The following is a 14,634-nucleotide window of genomic DNA, read 5'->3' as shown; positions in this document are numbered from 1 at the left end:
CGTGACTTGGCCAGTTTGAAACACGCTCCGCACCAATGATTCGAAAACAAACGCTACGTAAAAGTCTCGAGGCCTCACGAAGAAGTGCTGCGAAAGCGACCAACACTTCTGAACACCTCGCGAGAAACTAAACCTTAATGAAAGACTTTCTAGCATTGACAAAAGTGAGGCAGCTCTGCTGTGAGCAGAGCATCCAAAAATACAACAAACTCACAATGGTTCCCCTCCACGGAAATCTTTAGTAAAAGGCGAAAGATTTATGCGTAGTTGAAGGAAAACTTGAGTTCTGCCCAACAAACCTCGACCCAGTGTGCTCCCCTTGCCACACCATAATGTTCAAAAAGGGTAATTTCTGGATCAGGATCCACCCAGACCTTTCCACCTGGGAGGAGCAAAAGAAGTAGAAATGCCATCCTGCGCAAAATAAAGACACAGGCTACTAACATGTCACAGTGAGATCTTTTGCTGAGAGGTTTTGGGGAATGAAACTCTGCACATTACACAGAGGATGCACCGGCACAGGTTACCTACAATCTACATCCCATTAGGTTCTCAAATCTCAAAAAATATAATAATAAAAGCCACCCCAAAAATAACAGAAGAGGAATTTTCTTCCAGGACTGGGGAATCGTCATTAATTTCCATAGCCTCTAGAAAAAAAGGAAAGATAGGGCCCCAACAGAAGAACAATGTCTAAGACCTTCAGCTTAAGAGGTAATTTTCACTTCAAAAATTCTTCTTGGGTTTATGATAGCCGGTGTTAGGACAGGGTGTAGTTTAGGGTTCATTTATTTCAGATAAATAGTAAAAAAGCAAGGGGAGGGATTGGGTTAAGGTTCACAACGGGATAGGGTTGTCCTTTTAAAGGAGCTATCTAGGGGGGTTTACTGATTTTGGGGAAAGGATGGTAGTTGGCTGGGGCAGTGGAAGGGAATGCTTTTTTAAAAAAGAAGGTAAAGAAACTGTTTAAAATATAAACAAACACACAAAATAAACAAAAAACAAGGGGAATAAACAGGAAGGCTGTCCTCACAAATGGGGAGTATGTGTGTGTTATAAGCTGCGGTATGGATCGGCGATTCGGCTCGACGACTCCGCTCGTGCGCCAGGTCCTCGTTAGTATAGTGGACAGTATTGGACGCGCCACCTTTGCGCATCAAAATCGGCTGAAGAAGTGCGCTGCGTTGCTCTCGTTCTCACGATGGCGTCGAGCAAAAAGCAATGCGTTGGCCGGGAATCGAACCCGGGTCAACTGCTTGGAAGGCAGCTATGCTCACCACTATACCACCAACGCACGCATGCGGGTGTTGCTCCACAGGACTTGTGGATGTTCTGAACAACTGTTGTTTCAGTGCTGCGCTGAATTGATCACGGATTCAGTCGATTCCCTTACATGCCTCCTGCTTGTGTCTGTAAATTGATAACCACAGAATACCAAGAGTTTTCTTTCGAAGGGCAGGTTGGCCGGCGTGACGCCCGTGCGAGTGCGAAGTCCTCGTTAGTATAGTGGACAGTATCTCCGCCTGTCACGCGGAAGACCGGGGTTCGATTCCCCGACGGGGAGGTTTACTTTGTCTCTGGACTGCCGACTGAAATGCACGAGCTGAACAGTGCTGCCCCTTTGCCGTTTTCGCACCTCTTGCCGTCCCTATGATGGAGTTACCCGGCACCTTTGTTTAAAGCCACTGAACACTAGTGATGGGAGAAAGCAAGCTTTTAGAAGCTTCGAATCAATTGAACCAATTGCTTCGAAAATGTATTCAGTTTTTCTAAGCGTTCGTAACACCACACTCGCTGGCGACACCTGCTGTTCAATATAGTGTAAAAGCAGATCTGTCCAAACATTTTACACTTCATTTTACAAAGTAATAGCAAGATTTTTATTAAAATATGTTTAAAAAATGATTTAACTTAAGAAATAATTAAAAGTGTATTATGTGTGATTTTTAGTTTTATTTAGGGCAAACAAATCATTAAAACTATCTCCCCTTTTAATTATGCACATTTCTGTCATTAAATCTGTCTATAAACAAAAAGTAAACAAAATGGTAGTGTTATTAGTCAGAAGGATGCATGATCAAACTGACCCGAGTGCACCTAACCATATTAGACACTGGTCATTTGTGACCAAGTCCGCCTAAGCGGTGAACCATCGGATTTCCGCAACGTTTCCAAACGGTTATTACGCAATGAAGCCTCTTTTGCTAAAATCACGTGACTTGGCCAGTTTGAAACACGCTCCGCACCAATGATTCGAAAACAAACGCTACGTAAAAGTCTCGAGGCCTCACGAAGAAGTGCTGCGAAAGCGACCAACACTTCTGAACACCTCGCGAGAAACTAAACCTTAATGAAAGACTTTCTAGCATTGACAAAAGTGAGGCAGCTCTGCTGTGAGCAGAGCATCCAAAAATACAACAAACTCACAATGGTTCCCCTCCACGGAAATCTTTAGTAAAAGGCGAAAGATTTATGCGCAGTTGAAAGAAAACTTGAGTTCTGCCCAACAAACCTCGACCCAGTGTGCTCCCCTTGCCACACCATAATGTTCAAAAAGGGTAATTTCTGGATCAGGATCCACCCAGACCTTTCCACCTGGGAGGAGCAAAAGAAGTAGAAATGCCATCCTGCGCAAAATAAAGACACAGGCTACTAACATGTCACAGTGAGATCTTTTGCTGAGAGGTTTTGGGGAATGAAACTCTGCACATTACACAGAGGATGCACCGGCACAGGTTACCTACAATCTACATCCCATTAGGTTCTCAAATCTCAAAAAATATAATAATAAAAGCCACCCCAAAAATAACAGAAGAGGAATTTTCTTCCAGGACTGGGGAATCGTCATTAATTTCCATAGCCTCTAGAAAAAAAGGAAAGATAGGGCCCCAACAGAAGAACAATGTCTAAGACCTTCAGCTTAAGAGGTAATTTTCACTTCAAAAATTCTTCTTGGGTTTATGATAGCCGGTGTTAGGACAGGGTGTAGTTTAGGGTTCATTTATTTCAGATAAATAGTAAAAAAGCAAGGGGAGGGATTGGGTTAAGGTTCACAACGGGATAGGGTTGTCCTTTTAAAGGAGCTATCTAGGGGGGTTTACTGATTTTGGGGAAAGGATGGTAGTTGGCTGGGGCAGTGGAAGGGAATGCTTTTTTAAAAAAGAAGGTAAAGAAACTGTTTAAAATATAAACAAACACACAAAATAAACAAAAAACAAGGGGAATAAACAGGAAGGCTGTCCTCACAAATGGGGAGTATGTGTGTGTTATAAGCTGCGGTATGGATCGGCGATTCGGCTCGACGACTCCGCTCGTGCGCCAGGTCCTCGTTAGTATAGTGGACAGTATCTCCGCCTGTCACGCGGAAGACCGGGGTTCGATTCCCCGACGGGGAGATCTCCTTTTCGTTTGACTTCTCAAACAGCTTGGACGCGCCACCTTTGCGCATCAAAATCGGCTGAAGAAGTGCGCTGCGTTGCTCTCGTTCTCACGATGGCGTCGAGCAAAAAGCAATGCGTTGGCCGGGAATCGAACCCGGGTCAACTGCTTGGAAGGCAGCTATGCTCACCACTATACCACCAACGCACGCATGCGGGTGTTGCTCCACAGGACTTGTGGATGTTCTGAACAACTGTTGTTTCAGTGCTGCGCTGAATTGATCACGGATTCAGTCGATTCCCTTACATGCCTCCTGCTTGTGTCTGTAAATTGATAACCACAGAATACCAAGAGTTTTCTTTCGAAGGGCAGGTTGGCCGGCGTGACGCCCGTGCGAGTGCGAAGTCCTCGTTAGTATAGTGGACAGTATCTCCGCCTGTCACGCGGAAGACCGGGGTTCGATTCCCCGACGGGGAGGTTTACTTTGTCTCTGGACTGCCGACTGAAATGCACGAGCTGAACAGTGCTGCCCCTTTGCCGTTTTCGCACCTCTTGCCGTCCCTATGATGGAGTTACCCGGCACCTTTGTTTAAAGCCACTGAACACTAGTGATGGGAGAAAGCAAGCTTTTAGAAGCTTCGAATCAATTGAACCAATTGCTTCGAAAATGTATTCAGTTTTTCTAAGCGTTCGTAACACCACACTCGCTGGCGACACCTGCTGTTCAATATAGTGTAAAAGCAGATCTGTCCAAACATTTTACACTTCATTTTACAAAGTAATAGCAAGATTTTTATTAAAATATGTTTAAAAAATGATTTAACTTAAGAAATAATTAAAAGTGTATTATGTGTGATTTTTAGTTTTATTTAGGGCAAACAAATCATTAAAACTATCTCCCCTTTTAATTATGCACATTTCTGTCATTAAATCTGTCTATAAACAAAAAGTAAACAAAATGGTAGTGTTATTAGTCAGAAGGATGCATGATCAAACTGACCCGAGTTCACCTAACCATATTAGACACTGGTCATTTGTGACCAAGTCCGCCTAAGCGGTGAACCATCGGATTTCCGCAACGTTTCCAAACGGTTATTACGCAATGAAGCCTCTTTTGCTAAAATCACGTGACTTGGCCAGTTTGAAACACGCTCCGCACCAATGATTCGAAAACAAACGCTACGTAAAAGTCTCGAGGCCTCACGAAGAAGTGCTGCGAAAGCGACCAACACTTCTGAACACCTCACGAGAAACTAAACCTTAATGAAAGACTTTCTAGCATTGACAAAAGTGAGGCAGCTCTGCTGTGAGCAGAGCATCCAAAAATACAACAAACTCACAATGGTTCCCCTCCACGGAAATCTTTAGTAAAAGGCGAAAGATTTATGCGCAGTTAAAAGAAAACTTGAGTTCTGCCCAACAAACCTCGACCCAGTGTGCTCCCCTTGCCACACCATAATGTTCAAAAAGGGTAATTTCTGGATCAGGATCCACCCAGACCTTTCCACCTGGGAGGAGCAAAAGAAGTAGAAATGCCATCCTGCGCAAAATAAAGACACAGGCTACTAACATGTCACAGTGAGATCTTTTGCTGAGAGGTTTTGGGGAATGAAACTCTGCACATTACACAGAGGATGCACCGGCACAGGTTACCTACAATCTACATCCCATTAGGTTCTCAAATCTCAAAAAATATAATAATAAAAGCCACCCCAAAAATAACAGAAGAGGAATTTTCTTCCAGGACTGGGGAATCGTCATTAATTTCCATAGCCTCTAGAAAAAAAGGAAAGATAGGGCCCCAACAGAAGAACAATGTCTAAGACCTTCAGCTTAAGAGGTAATTTTCACTTCAAAAATTCTTCTTGGGTTTATGATAGCCGGTGTTAGGACAGGGTGTAGTTTAGGGTTCATTTATTTCAGATAAATAGTAAAAAAGCAAGGGGAGGGATTGGGTTAAGGTTCACAACGGGATAGGGTTGTCCTTTTAAAGGAGCTATCTAGGGGGGTTTACTGATTTTGGGGAAAGGATGGTAGTTGGCTGGGGCAGTGGAAGGGAATGCTTTTTTAAAAAAGAAGGTAAAGAAACTGTTTAAAATATAAACAAACACACAAAATAAACAAAAAACAAGGGGAATAAACAGGAAGGCTGTCCTCACAAATGGGGAGTATGTGTGTGTTATAAGCTGCGGTATGGATCGGCGATTCGGCTCGACGACTCCGCTCGTGCGCCAGGTCCTCGTTAGTATAGTGGACAGTATCTCCGCCTGTCACGCGGAAGACCGGGGTTCGATTCCCCAACGGGGAGATCTCCTTTTCGTTTGACTTCTCAAACAGCTTGGACGCGCCACCTTTGCGCATCAAAATCGGCTGAAGAAGTGCGCTGCGTTGCTCTCGTTCTCACGATGGCGTCGAGCAAAAAGCAATGCGTTGGCCGGGAATCGAACCCGGGTCAACTGCTTGGAAGGCAGCTATGCTCACCACTATACCACCAACGCACGCATGCGGGTGTTGCTCCACAGGACTTGTGGATGTTCTGAACAACTGTTGTTTCAGTGCTGCGCTGAATTGATCACGGATTCAGTCGATTCCCTTACATGCCTCCTGCTTGTGTCTGTAAATTGATAACCACAGAATACCAAGAGTTTTCTTTCGAAGGGCAGGTTGGCCGGCGTGACGCCCGTGCGAGTGCGAAGTCCTCGTTAGTATAGTGGACAGTATCTCCGCCTGTCACGCGGAAGACCGGGGTTCGATTCCCCGACGGGGAGGTTTACTTTGTCTCTGGACTGCCGACTGAAATGCACGAGCTCAACAGTGCTGCCCCTTTGCCGTTTTCGCACCTCTTGCCGTCCCTATGATGGAGTTACCCGGCACCTTTGTTTAAAGCCACTGAACACTAGTGATGGGAGAAAGCAAGCTTTTAGAAGCTTCGAATCAATTGAACCAATTGCTTCGAAAATGTATTCAGTTTTTCTAAGCGTTCGTAACACCACACTCGCTGGCGACACCTGCTGTTCAATATAGTGTAAAAGCAGATCTGTCCAAACATTTTACACTTCATTTTACAAAGTAATAGCAAGATTTTTATTAAAATATGTTTAAAAAATGATTTAACTTAAGAAATAATTAAAAGTGTATTATGTGTGATTTTTAGTTTTATTTAGGGCAAACAAATCATTAAAACTATCTCCCCTTTTAATTATGCACATTTCTGTCATTAAATCTGTCTATAAACAAAAAGTAAACAAAATGGTAGTGTTATTAGTCAGAAGGATGCATGATCAAACTGACCCGAGTTCACCTAACCATATTAGACACTGGTCATTTGTGACCAAGTCCGCCTAAGCGGTGAACCATCGGATTTCCGCAACGTTTCCAAACGGTTATTACGCAATGAAGCCTCTTTTGCTAAAATCACGTGACTTGGCCAGTTTGAAACACGCTCCGCACCAATGATTCGAAAACAAACGCTACGTAAAAGTCTCGAGGCCTCACGAAGAAGTGCTGCGAAAGCGACCAACACTTCTGAACACCTCGCGAGAAACTAAACCTTAATGAAAGACTTTCTAGCATTGACAAAAGTGAAGCAGCTCTGCTGTGAGCAGAGCATCCAAAAATACAACAAACTCACAATGGTTCCCCTCCACGGAAATCTTTAGTAAAAGGCGAAAGATTTATGCGCAGTTGAAAGAAAACTTGAGTTCTGCCCAACAAACCTCGACCCAGTGTGCTCCCCTTGCCACACCATAATGTTCAAAAAGGGTAATTTCTGGATCAGGATCCACCCAGACCTTTCCACCTGGGAGGAGCAAAAGAAGTAGAAATGCCATCCTGCGCAAAATAAAGACACAGGCTACTAACATGTCACAGTGAGATCTTTTGCTGAGAGGTTTTGGGGAATGAAACTCTGCACATTACACAGAGGATGCACCGGCACAGGTTACCTACAATCTACATCCCATTAGGTTCTCAAATCTCAAAAAATATAATAATAAAAGCCACCCCAAAAATAACAGAAGAGGAATTTTCTTCCAGGACTGGGGAATCGTCATTAATTTCCATAGCCTCTAGAAAAAAAGGAAAGATAGGGCCCCAACAGAAGAACAATGTCTAAGACCTTCAGCTTAAGAGGTAATTTTCACTTCAAAAATTCTTCTTGGGTTTATGATAGCCGGTGTTAGGACAGGGTGTAGTTTAGGGTTCATTTATTTCAGATAAATAGTAAAAAAGCAAGGGGAGGGATTGGGTTAAGGTTCACAACGGGATAGGGTTGTCCTTTTAAAGGAGCTATCTAGGGGGGTTTACTGATTTTGGGGAAAGGATGGTAGTTGGCTGGGGCAGTGGAAGGGAATGCTTTTTTAAAAAAGAAGGTAAAGAAACTGTTTAAAATATAAACAAACACACAAAATAAACAAAAAACAAGGGGAATAAACAGGAAGGCTGTCCTCACAAATGGGGAGTATGTGTGTGTTATAAGCTGCGGTATGGATCGGCGATTCGGCTCGACGACTCCGCTCGTGCGCCAGGTCCTCGTTAGTATAGTGGACAGTATCTCCGCCTGTCACGCGGAAGACCGGGGTTCGATTCCCCGACGGGGAGATCTCCTTTTCGTTTGACTTCTCAAACAGCTTGGACGCGCCACCTTTGCGCATCAAAATCGGCTGAAGAAGTGCGCTGCGTTGCTCTCGTTCTCACGATGGCGTCGAGCAAAAAGCAATGCGTTGGCCGGGAATCGAACCCGGGTCAACTGCTTGGAAGGCAGCTATGCTCACCACTATACCACCAACGCACGCATGCGGGTGTTGCTCCACAGGACTTGTGGATGTTCTGAACAACTGTTGTTTCAGTGCTGCGCTGAATTGATCACGGATTCAGTCGATTCCCTTACATGCCTCCTGCTTGTGTCTGTAAATTGATAACCACAGAATACCAAGAGTTTTCTTTCGAAGGGCAGGTTGGCCGGCGTGACGCCCGTGCGAGTGCGAAGTCCTCGTTAGTATAGTGGACAGTATCTCCGCCTGTCACGCGGAAGACCGGGGTTCGATTCCCCGACGGGGAGGTTTACTTTGTCTCTGGACTGCCGACTGAAATGAACAGTGCTGCCCCTTTGCCGTTTTCGCACCTCTTGCCGTCCCTATGATGGAGTTACCCGGCACCTTTGTTTAAAGCCACTGAACACTAGTGATGGGAGAAAGCAAGCTTTTAGAAGCTTCGAATCAATTGAACCAATTGCTTCGAAAATGTATTCAGTTTTTCTAAGCGTTCGTAACACCACACTCGCTGGCGACACCTGCTGTTCAATATAGTGTAAAAGCAGATCTGTCCAAACATTTTACACTTCATTTTACAAAGTAATAGCAAGATTTTTATTAAAATATGTTTAAAAAATGATTTAACTTAAGAAATAATTAAAAGTGTATTATGTGTGATTTTTAGTTTTATTTAGGGCAAACAAATCATTAAAACTATCTCCCCTTTTAATTATGCACATTTCTGTCATTAAATCTGTCTATAAACAAAAAGTAAACAAAATGGTAGTGTTATTAGTCAGAAGGATGCATGATCAAACTGACCCGAGTTCACCTAACCATATTAGACACTGGTCATTTGTGACCAAGTCCGCCTAAGCGGTGAACCATCGGATTTCCGCAACGTTTCCAAACGGTTATTACGCAATGAAGCCTCTTTTGCTAAAATCACGTGACTTGGCCAGTTTGAAACACGCTCCGCACCAATGATTCGAAAACAAACGCTACGTAAAAGTCTCGAGGCCTCACGAAGAAGTGCTGCGAAAGCGACCAACACTTCTGAACACCTCGCGAGAAACTAAACCTTAATGAAAGGCTTTCTAGCATTGACAAAAGTGAGGCAGCTCTGCTGTGAGCAGAGCATCCAAAAATACAACAAACTCACAATGGTTCCCCTCCACGGAAATCTTTAGTAAAAGGCGAAAGATTTATGCGCAGTTAAAAGAAAACTTGAGTTCTGCCCAACAAACCTCGACCCAGTGTGCTCCCCTTGCCACACCATAATGTTCAAAAAGGGTAATTTCTGGATCAGGATCCACCCAGACCTTTCCACCTGGGAGGAGCAAAAGAAGTAGAAATGCCATCCTGCGCAAAATAAAGACACAGGCTACTAACATGTCACAGTGAGATCTTTTGCTGAGAGGTTTTGGGGAATGAAACTCTGCACATTACACAGAGGATGCACCGGCACAGGTTACCTACAATCTACATCCCATTAGGTTCTCAAATCTCAAAAAATATAATAATAAAAGCCACCCCAAAAATAACAGAAGAGGATTTTTCTTCCAGGACTGGGGAATCGTCATTAATTTCCATAGCCTCTAGAAAAAAAGGAAAGATAGGGCCCCAACAGAAGAACAATGTCTAAGACCTTCAGCTTAAGAGGTAATTTTCACTTCAAAAATTCTTCTTGGGTTTATGATAGCCGGTGTTAGGACAGGGTGTAGTTTAGGGTTCATTTATTTCAGATAAATAGTAAAAAAGCAAGGGGAGGGATTGGGTTAAGGTTCACAACGGGATAGGGTTGTCCTTTTAAAGGAGCTATCTAGGGGGGTTTACTGATTTTGGGGAAAGGATGGTAGTTGGCTGGGGCAGTGGAAGGGAATGCTTTTTTAAAAAAGAAGGTAAAGAAACTGTTTAAAATATAAACAAACACACAAAATAAACAAAAAACAAGGGGAATAAACAGGAAGGCTGTCCTCACAAATGGGGAGTATGTGTGTGTTATAAGCTGCGGTATGGATCGGCGATTCGGCTCGACGACTCCGCTCGTGCGCCAGGTCCTCGTTAGTATAGTGGACAGTATCTCCGCCTGTCACGCGGAAGACCGGGGTTCGATTCCCCGACGGGGAGATCTCCTTTTCGTTTGACTTCTCAAACAGCTTGGACGCGCCACCTTTGCGCATCAAAATCGGCTGAAGAAGTGCGCTGCGTTGCTCTCGTTCTCACGATGGCGTCGAGCAAAAAGCAATGCGTTGGCCGGGAATCGAACCCAGGTCAACTGCTTGGAAGGCAGCTATGCTCACCACTATACCACCAACGCACGCATGCGGGTGTTGCTCCACAGGACTTGTGGATGTTCTGAACAACTGTTGTTTCAGTGCTGCGCTGAATTGATCACGGATTCAGTCGATTCCCTTACATGCCTCCTGCTTGTGTCTGTAAAGTGATAACCACAGAATACCAAGAGTTTTCTTTCGAAGGGCAGGTTGGCCGGCGTGACGCCCGTGCGAGTGCGAAGTCCTCGTTAGTATAGTGGACAGTATCTCCGCCTGTCACGCGGAAGACCGGGGTTCGATTCCCCGACGGGGAGGTTTACTTTGTCTCTGGACTGCCGACTGAAATGCACGAGCTGAACAGTGCTGCCCCTTTGCCGTTTTCGCACCTCTTGCCGTCCCTATGATGGAGTTACCCGGCACCTTTGTTTAAAGCCACTGAACACTAGTGATGGGAGAAAGCAAGCTTTTAGAAGCTTCGAATCAATTGAACCAATTGCTTCGAAAATGTATTCAGTTTTTCTAAGCGTTCGTAACACCACACTCGCTGGCGACACCTGCTGTTCAATATAGTGTAAAAGCAGATCTGTCCAAACATTTTACACTTCATTTTACAAAGTAATAGCAAGATTTTTATTAAAATATGTTTAAAAAATGATTTAACTTAAGAAATAATTAAAAGTGTATTATGTGTGATTTTTAGTTTTATTTAGGGCAAACAAATCATTAAAACTATCTCCCCTTTTAATTATGCACATTTCTGTCATTAAATCTGTCTATAAACAAAAAGTAAACAAAATGGTAGTGTTATTAGTCAGAAGGATGCATGATCAAACTGACCCGAGTTCACCTAACCATATTAGACACTGGTCATTTGTGACCAAGTCCGCCTAAGCGGTGAACCATCGGATTTCCGCAACGTTTCCAAACGGTTATTACGCAATGAAGCCTCTTTTGCTAAAATCACGTGACTTGGCCAGTTTGAAACACGCTCCGCACCAATGATTCGAAAACAAACGCTACGTAAAAGTCTCGAGGCCTCACGAAGAAGTGCTGCGAAAGCGACCAACACTTCTGAACACCTCGCGAGAAACTAAACCTTAATGAAAGACTTTCTAGCATTGACAAAAGTGAGGCAGCTCTGCTGTGAGCAGAGCATCCAAAAATACAACAAACTCACAATGGTTCCCCTCCACGGAAATCTTTAGTAAAAGGCGAAAGATTTATGCGTAGTTGAAGGAAAACTTGAGTTATGCCCAACAAACCTCGACCCAGTGTGCTCCCCTTGCCACACCATAATGTTCAAAAAGGGTAATTTCTGGATCAGGATCCACCCAGACCTTTCCACCTGGGAGGAGCAAAAGAAGTAGAAATGCCATCCTGCGCAAAATAAAGACACAGGCTACTAACATGTCACAGTGAGATCTTTTGCTGAGAGGTTTTGGGGAATGAAACTCTGCACATTACACAGAGGATGCACCGGCACAGGTTACCTACAATCTACATCCCATTAGGTTCTCAAATCTCAAAAAATATAATAATAAAAGCCACCCCAAAAATAACAGAAGAGGATTTTTCTTCCAGGACTGGGGAATCGTCATTAATTTCCATAGCCTCTAGAAAAAAAGGAAAGATAGGGCCCCAACAGAAGAACAATGTCTAAGACCTTCAGCTTAAGAGGTAATTTTCACTTCAAAAATTCTTCTTGGGTTTATGATAGCCGGTGTTAGGACAGGGTGTAGTTTAGGGTTCATTTATTTCAGATAAATAGTAAAAAAGCAAGGGGAGGGATTGGGTTAAGGTTCACAACGGGATAGGGTTGTCCTTTTAAAGGAGCTATCTAGGGGGGTTTACTGATTTTGGGGAAAGGATGGTAGTTGGCTGGGGCAGTGGAAGGGAATGCTTTTTTAAAAAAGAAGGTAAAGAAACTGTTTAAAATATAAACAAACACACAAAATAAACAAAAAACAAGGGGAATAAACAGGAAGGCTGTCCTCACAAATGGGGAGTATGTGTGTGTTATAAGCTGCGGTATGGATCGGCGATTCGGCTCGACGACTCCGCTCGTGCGCCAGGTCCTCGTTAGTATAGTGGACAGTATCTCCGCCTGTCACGCGGAAGACCGGGGTTCGATTCCCCGACGGGGAGATCTCCTTTTCGTTTGACTTCTCAAACAGCTTGGACGCGCCACCTTTGCGCATCAAAATCGGCTGAAGAAGTGCGCTGCGTTGCTCTCGTTCTCACGATGGCGTCGAGCAAAAAGCAATGCGTTGGCCGGGAATCGAACCCGGGTCAACTGCTTGGAAGGCAGCTATGCTCACCACTATACCACCAACGCACGCATGCGGGTGTTGCTCCACAGGACTTGTGGATGTTCTGAACAACTGTTGTTTCAGTGCTGCGCTGAATTGATCACGGATTCAGTCGATTCCCTTACATGCCTCCTGCTTGTGTCTGTAAAGTGATAACCACAGAATACCAAGAGTTTTCTTTCGAAGGGCAGGTTGGCCGGCGTGACGCCCGTGCGAGTGCGAAGTCCTCGTTAGTATAGTGGACAGTATCTCCGCCTGTCACGCGGAAGACCGGGGTTCGATTCCCCGACGGGGAGGTTTACTTTGTCTCTGGACTGCCGACTGAAATGCACGAGCTGAACAGTGCTGCCCCTTTGCCGTTTTCGCACCTCTTGCCGTCCCTATGATGGAGTTACCCGGCACCTTTGTTTAAAGCCACTGAACACTAGTGATGGGAGAAAGCAAGCTTTTAGAAGCTTCGAATCAATTGAACCAATTGCTTCGAAAATGTATTCAGTTTTTCTAAGCGTTCGTAACACCACACTCGCTGGCGACACCTGCTGTTCAATATAGTGTAAAAGCAGATCTGTCCAAACATTTTACACTTCATTTTACAAAGTAATAGCAAGATTTTTATTAAAATATGTTTAAAAAATGATTTAACTTAAGAAATAATTAAAAGTGTATTATGTGTGATTTTTAGTTTTATTTAGGGCAAACAAATCATTAAAACTATCTCCCCTTTTATTTATGCATATTTCTGTCATTAAATCTGTCTATAAACAAAAAGTAAACAAAATGGTAGTGTTATTAGTCAGAAGGATGCATGATCAAACTGACCCGAGTTCACCTAACCATATTAGACACTGGTCATTTGTGACCAAGTCCGCCTAAGCGGTGAACCATCGGATTTCCGCAACGTTTCCAAACGGTTATTACGCAATGAAGCCTCTTTTGCTAAAATCACGTGACTTGGCCAGTTTGAAACACGCTCCGCACCAATGATTCGAAAACAAACGCTACGTAAAAGTCTCGAGGCCTCACGAAGAAGTGCTGCGAAAGCGACCAACACTTCTGAACACCTCGCGAGAAACTAAACCTTAATGAAAGACTTTCTAGCATTGACAAAAGTGAGGCAGCTCTGCTGTGAGCAGAGCATCCAAAAATACAACAAACTCACAATGGTTCCCCTCCACGGAAATCTTTAGTAAAAGGCGAAAGATTTATGCGTAGTTGAAGGAAAACTTGAGTTATGCCCAACAAACCTCGACCCAGTGTGCTCCCCTTGCCACACCATAATGTTCAAAAAGGGAAATTTCTGGATCAGGATCCACCCAGACCTTTCCACCTGGGAGGAGCAAAAGAAGTAGAAATGCCATCCTGCGCAAAATAAAGACACAGGCTACTAACATGTCACAGTGAGATCTTTTGCTGAGAGGTTTTGGGGAATGAAACTCTGCACATTACACAGAGGATGCACCGGCACAGGTTACCTACAATCTACATCCCATTAGGTTCTCAAATCTCAAAAAATATAATAATAAAAGCCACCCCAAAAATAACAGAAGAGGAATTTTCTTCCAGGACTGGGGAATCGTCATTAATTTCCATAGCCTCTAGAAAAAAAGGAAAGATAGGGCCCCAACAGAAGAACAATGTCTAAGACCTTCAGCTTAAGAGGTAATTTTCACTTCAAAAATTCTTCTTGGGTTTATGATAGCCGGTGTTAGGACAGGGTGTAGTTTAGGGTTCATTTATTTCAGATAAATAGTAAAAAAGCAAGGGGAGGGATTGGGTTAAGGTTCACAACGGGATAGGGTTGTCCTTTTAAAGGAGCTATCTAGGGGGGTTTACTGATTTTGGGGAAAGGATGGTAGTTGGCTGGGGCAGTGGAAGGGAATGCTTTTTTAAAAAAGAAGGTAAAGAAACTGTTTAAAATAT

At 43.8% G+C, this 14,634-nt stretch overlaps 23 non-coding genes across 23 annotated transcripts; 10 read left to right on the top strand and 13 right to left on the bottom strand.

Moving 5' to 3' along the window:
• Nucleotides 1–171: 171 nt before the first annotated feature.
• On the bottom strand, nucleotides 172–287 carry LOC135771902 (U5 spliceosomal RNA). Its single transcript, XR_010543108.1, has one exon. It is a non-coding gene; the product is annotated as a U5 spliceosomal RNA (small nuclear RNA).
• A 935-nt stretch (nucleotides 288–1,222) lies between these two features.
• trnag-ucc (transfer RNA glycine (anticodon UCC)) lies at nucleotides 1,223–1,294 on the bottom strand. The gene has a single exon. It is a non-coding gene; the product is annotated as a tRNA-Gly (tRNA).
• Nucleotides 1,295–1,492: 198 nt separating this feature from the next.
• On the top strand, nucleotides 1,493–1,564 carry trnad-guc (transfer RNA aspartic acid (anticodon GUC)). The gene has a single exon. It is a non-coding gene; the product is annotated as a tRNA-Asp (tRNA).
• An 820-nt stretch (nucleotides 1,565–2,384) lies between these two features.
• Nucleotides 2,385–2,500, bottom strand: LOC135771940 (U5 spliceosomal RNA). Its single transcript, XR_010543143.1, has one exon. It is a non-coding gene; the product is annotated as a U5 spliceosomal RNA (small nuclear RNA).
• An 823-nt stretch (nucleotides 2,501–3,323) lies between these two features.
• Nucleotides 3,324–3,395, top strand: trnad-guc (transfer RNA aspartic acid (anticodon GUC)). The gene has a single exon. It is a non-coding gene; the product is annotated as a tRNA-Asp (tRNA).
• Nucleotides 3,396–3,513: 118 nt separating this feature from the next.
• On the bottom strand, nucleotides 3,514–3,585 carry trnag-ucc (transfer RNA glycine (anticodon UCC)). Its single transcript has one exon. It is a non-coding gene; the product is annotated as a tRNA-Gly (tRNA).
• Nucleotides 3,586–3,783: 198 nt separating this feature from the next.
• trnad-guc (transfer RNA aspartic acid (anticodon GUC)) lies at nucleotides 3,784–3,855 on the top strand. The gene has a single exon. It is a non-coding gene; the product is annotated as a tRNA-Asp (tRNA).
• An 820-nt stretch (nucleotides 3,856–4,675) lies between these two features.
• On the bottom strand, nucleotides 4,676–4,791 carry LOC135771963 (U5 spliceosomal RNA). Its single transcript, XR_010543165.1, has one exon. It is a non-coding gene; the product is annotated as a U5 spliceosomal RNA (small nuclear RNA).
• A 1,013-nt stretch (nucleotides 4,792–5,804) lies between these two features.
• On the bottom strand, nucleotides 5,805–5,876 carry trnag-ucc (transfer RNA glycine (anticodon UCC)). The gene has a single exon. It is a non-coding gene; the product is annotated as a tRNA-Gly (tRNA).
• A 198-nt stretch (nucleotides 5,877–6,074) lies between these two features.
• trnad-guc (transfer RNA aspartic acid (anticodon GUC)) lies at nucleotides 6,075–6,146 on the top strand. The gene has a single exon. It is a non-coding gene; the product is annotated as a tRNA-Asp (tRNA).
• Nucleotides 6,147–6,966: 820 nt separating this feature from the next.
• Nucleotides 6,967–7,082, bottom strand: LOC135771939 (U5 spliceosomal RNA). The gene has a single exon (XR_010543142.1). It is a non-coding gene; the product is annotated as a U5 spliceosomal RNA (small nuclear RNA).
• Nucleotides 7,083–7,905: 823 nt separating this feature from the next.
• trnad-guc (transfer RNA aspartic acid (anticodon GUC)) lies at nucleotides 7,906–7,977 on the top strand. Its single transcript has one exon. It is a non-coding gene; the product is annotated as a tRNA-Asp (tRNA).
• A 118-nt stretch (nucleotides 7,978–8,095) lies between these two features.
• On the bottom strand, nucleotides 8,096–8,167 carry trnag-ucc (transfer RNA glycine (anticodon UCC)). Its single transcript has one exon. It is a non-coding gene; the product is annotated as a tRNA-Gly (tRNA).
• Nucleotides 8,168–8,365: 198 nt separating this feature from the next.
• trnad-guc (transfer RNA aspartic acid (anticodon GUC)) lies at nucleotides 8,366–8,437 on the top strand. Its single transcript has one exon. It is a non-coding gene; the product is annotated as a tRNA-Asp (tRNA).
• An 811-nt stretch (nucleotides 8,438–9,248) lies between these two features.
• Nucleotides 9,249–9,364, bottom strand: LOC135771962 (U5 spliceosomal RNA). The gene has a single exon (XR_010543164.1). It is a non-coding gene; the product is annotated as a U5 spliceosomal RNA (small nuclear RNA).
• Nucleotides 9,365–10,187: 823 nt separating this feature from the next.
• Nucleotides 10,188–10,259, top strand: trnad-guc (transfer RNA aspartic acid (anticodon GUC)). The gene has a single exon. It is a non-coding gene; the product is annotated as a tRNA-Asp (tRNA).
• Nucleotides 10,260–10,377: 118 nt separating this feature from the next.
• Nucleotides 10,378–10,449, bottom strand: trnag-ucc (transfer RNA glycine (anticodon UCC)). Its single transcript has one exon. It is a non-coding gene; the product is annotated as a tRNA-Gly (tRNA).
• A 198-nt stretch (nucleotides 10,450–10,647) lies between these two features.
• trnad-guc (transfer RNA aspartic acid (anticodon GUC)) lies at nucleotides 10,648–10,719 on the top strand. Its single transcript has one exon. It is a non-coding gene; the product is annotated as a tRNA-Asp (tRNA).
• Nucleotides 10,720–11,539: 820 nt separating this feature from the next.
• LOC135771997 (U5 spliceosomal RNA) lies at nucleotides 11,540–11,655 on the bottom strand. Its single transcript, XR_010543195.1, has one exon. It is a non-coding gene; the product is annotated as a U5 spliceosomal RNA (small nuclear RNA).
• An 823-nt stretch (nucleotides 11,656–12,478) lies between these two features.
• trnad-guc (transfer RNA aspartic acid (anticodon GUC)) lies at nucleotides 12,479–12,550 on the top strand. The gene has a single exon. It is a non-coding gene; the product is annotated as a tRNA-Asp (tRNA).
• A 118-nt stretch (nucleotides 12,551–12,668) lies between these two features.
• On the bottom strand, nucleotides 12,669–12,740 carry trnag-ucc (transfer RNA glycine (anticodon UCC)). The gene has a single exon. It is a non-coding gene; the product is annotated as a tRNA-Gly (tRNA).
• A 198-nt stretch (nucleotides 12,741–12,938) lies between these two features.
• On the top strand, nucleotides 12,939–13,010 carry trnad-guc (transfer RNA aspartic acid (anticodon GUC)). The gene has a single exon. It is a non-coding gene; the product is annotated as a tRNA-Asp (tRNA).
• An 820-nt stretch (nucleotides 13,011–13,830) lies between these two features.
• Nucleotides 13,831–13,946, bottom strand: LOC135771996 (U5 spliceosomal RNA). Its single transcript, XR_010543194.1, has one exon. It is a non-coding gene; the product is annotated as a U5 spliceosomal RNA (small nuclear RNA).
• Between the last annotated feature and the right edge of the window lie 688 nt (nucleotides 13,947–14,634).

This window comes from Paramisgurnus dabryanus, chromosome 8 (assembly GCF_030506205.2).
Source record: "Paramisgurnus dabryanus chromosome 8, PD_genome_1.1, whole genome shotgun sequence".
In the NCBI taxonomy this organism is placed as follows: domain Eukaryota; kingdom Metazoa; phylum Chordata; class Actinopteri; order Cypriniformes; family Cobitidae; genus Paramisgurnus; species Paramisgurnus dabryanus.
This window is presented reverse-complemented; position numbering and strand designations above follow the sequence as displayed.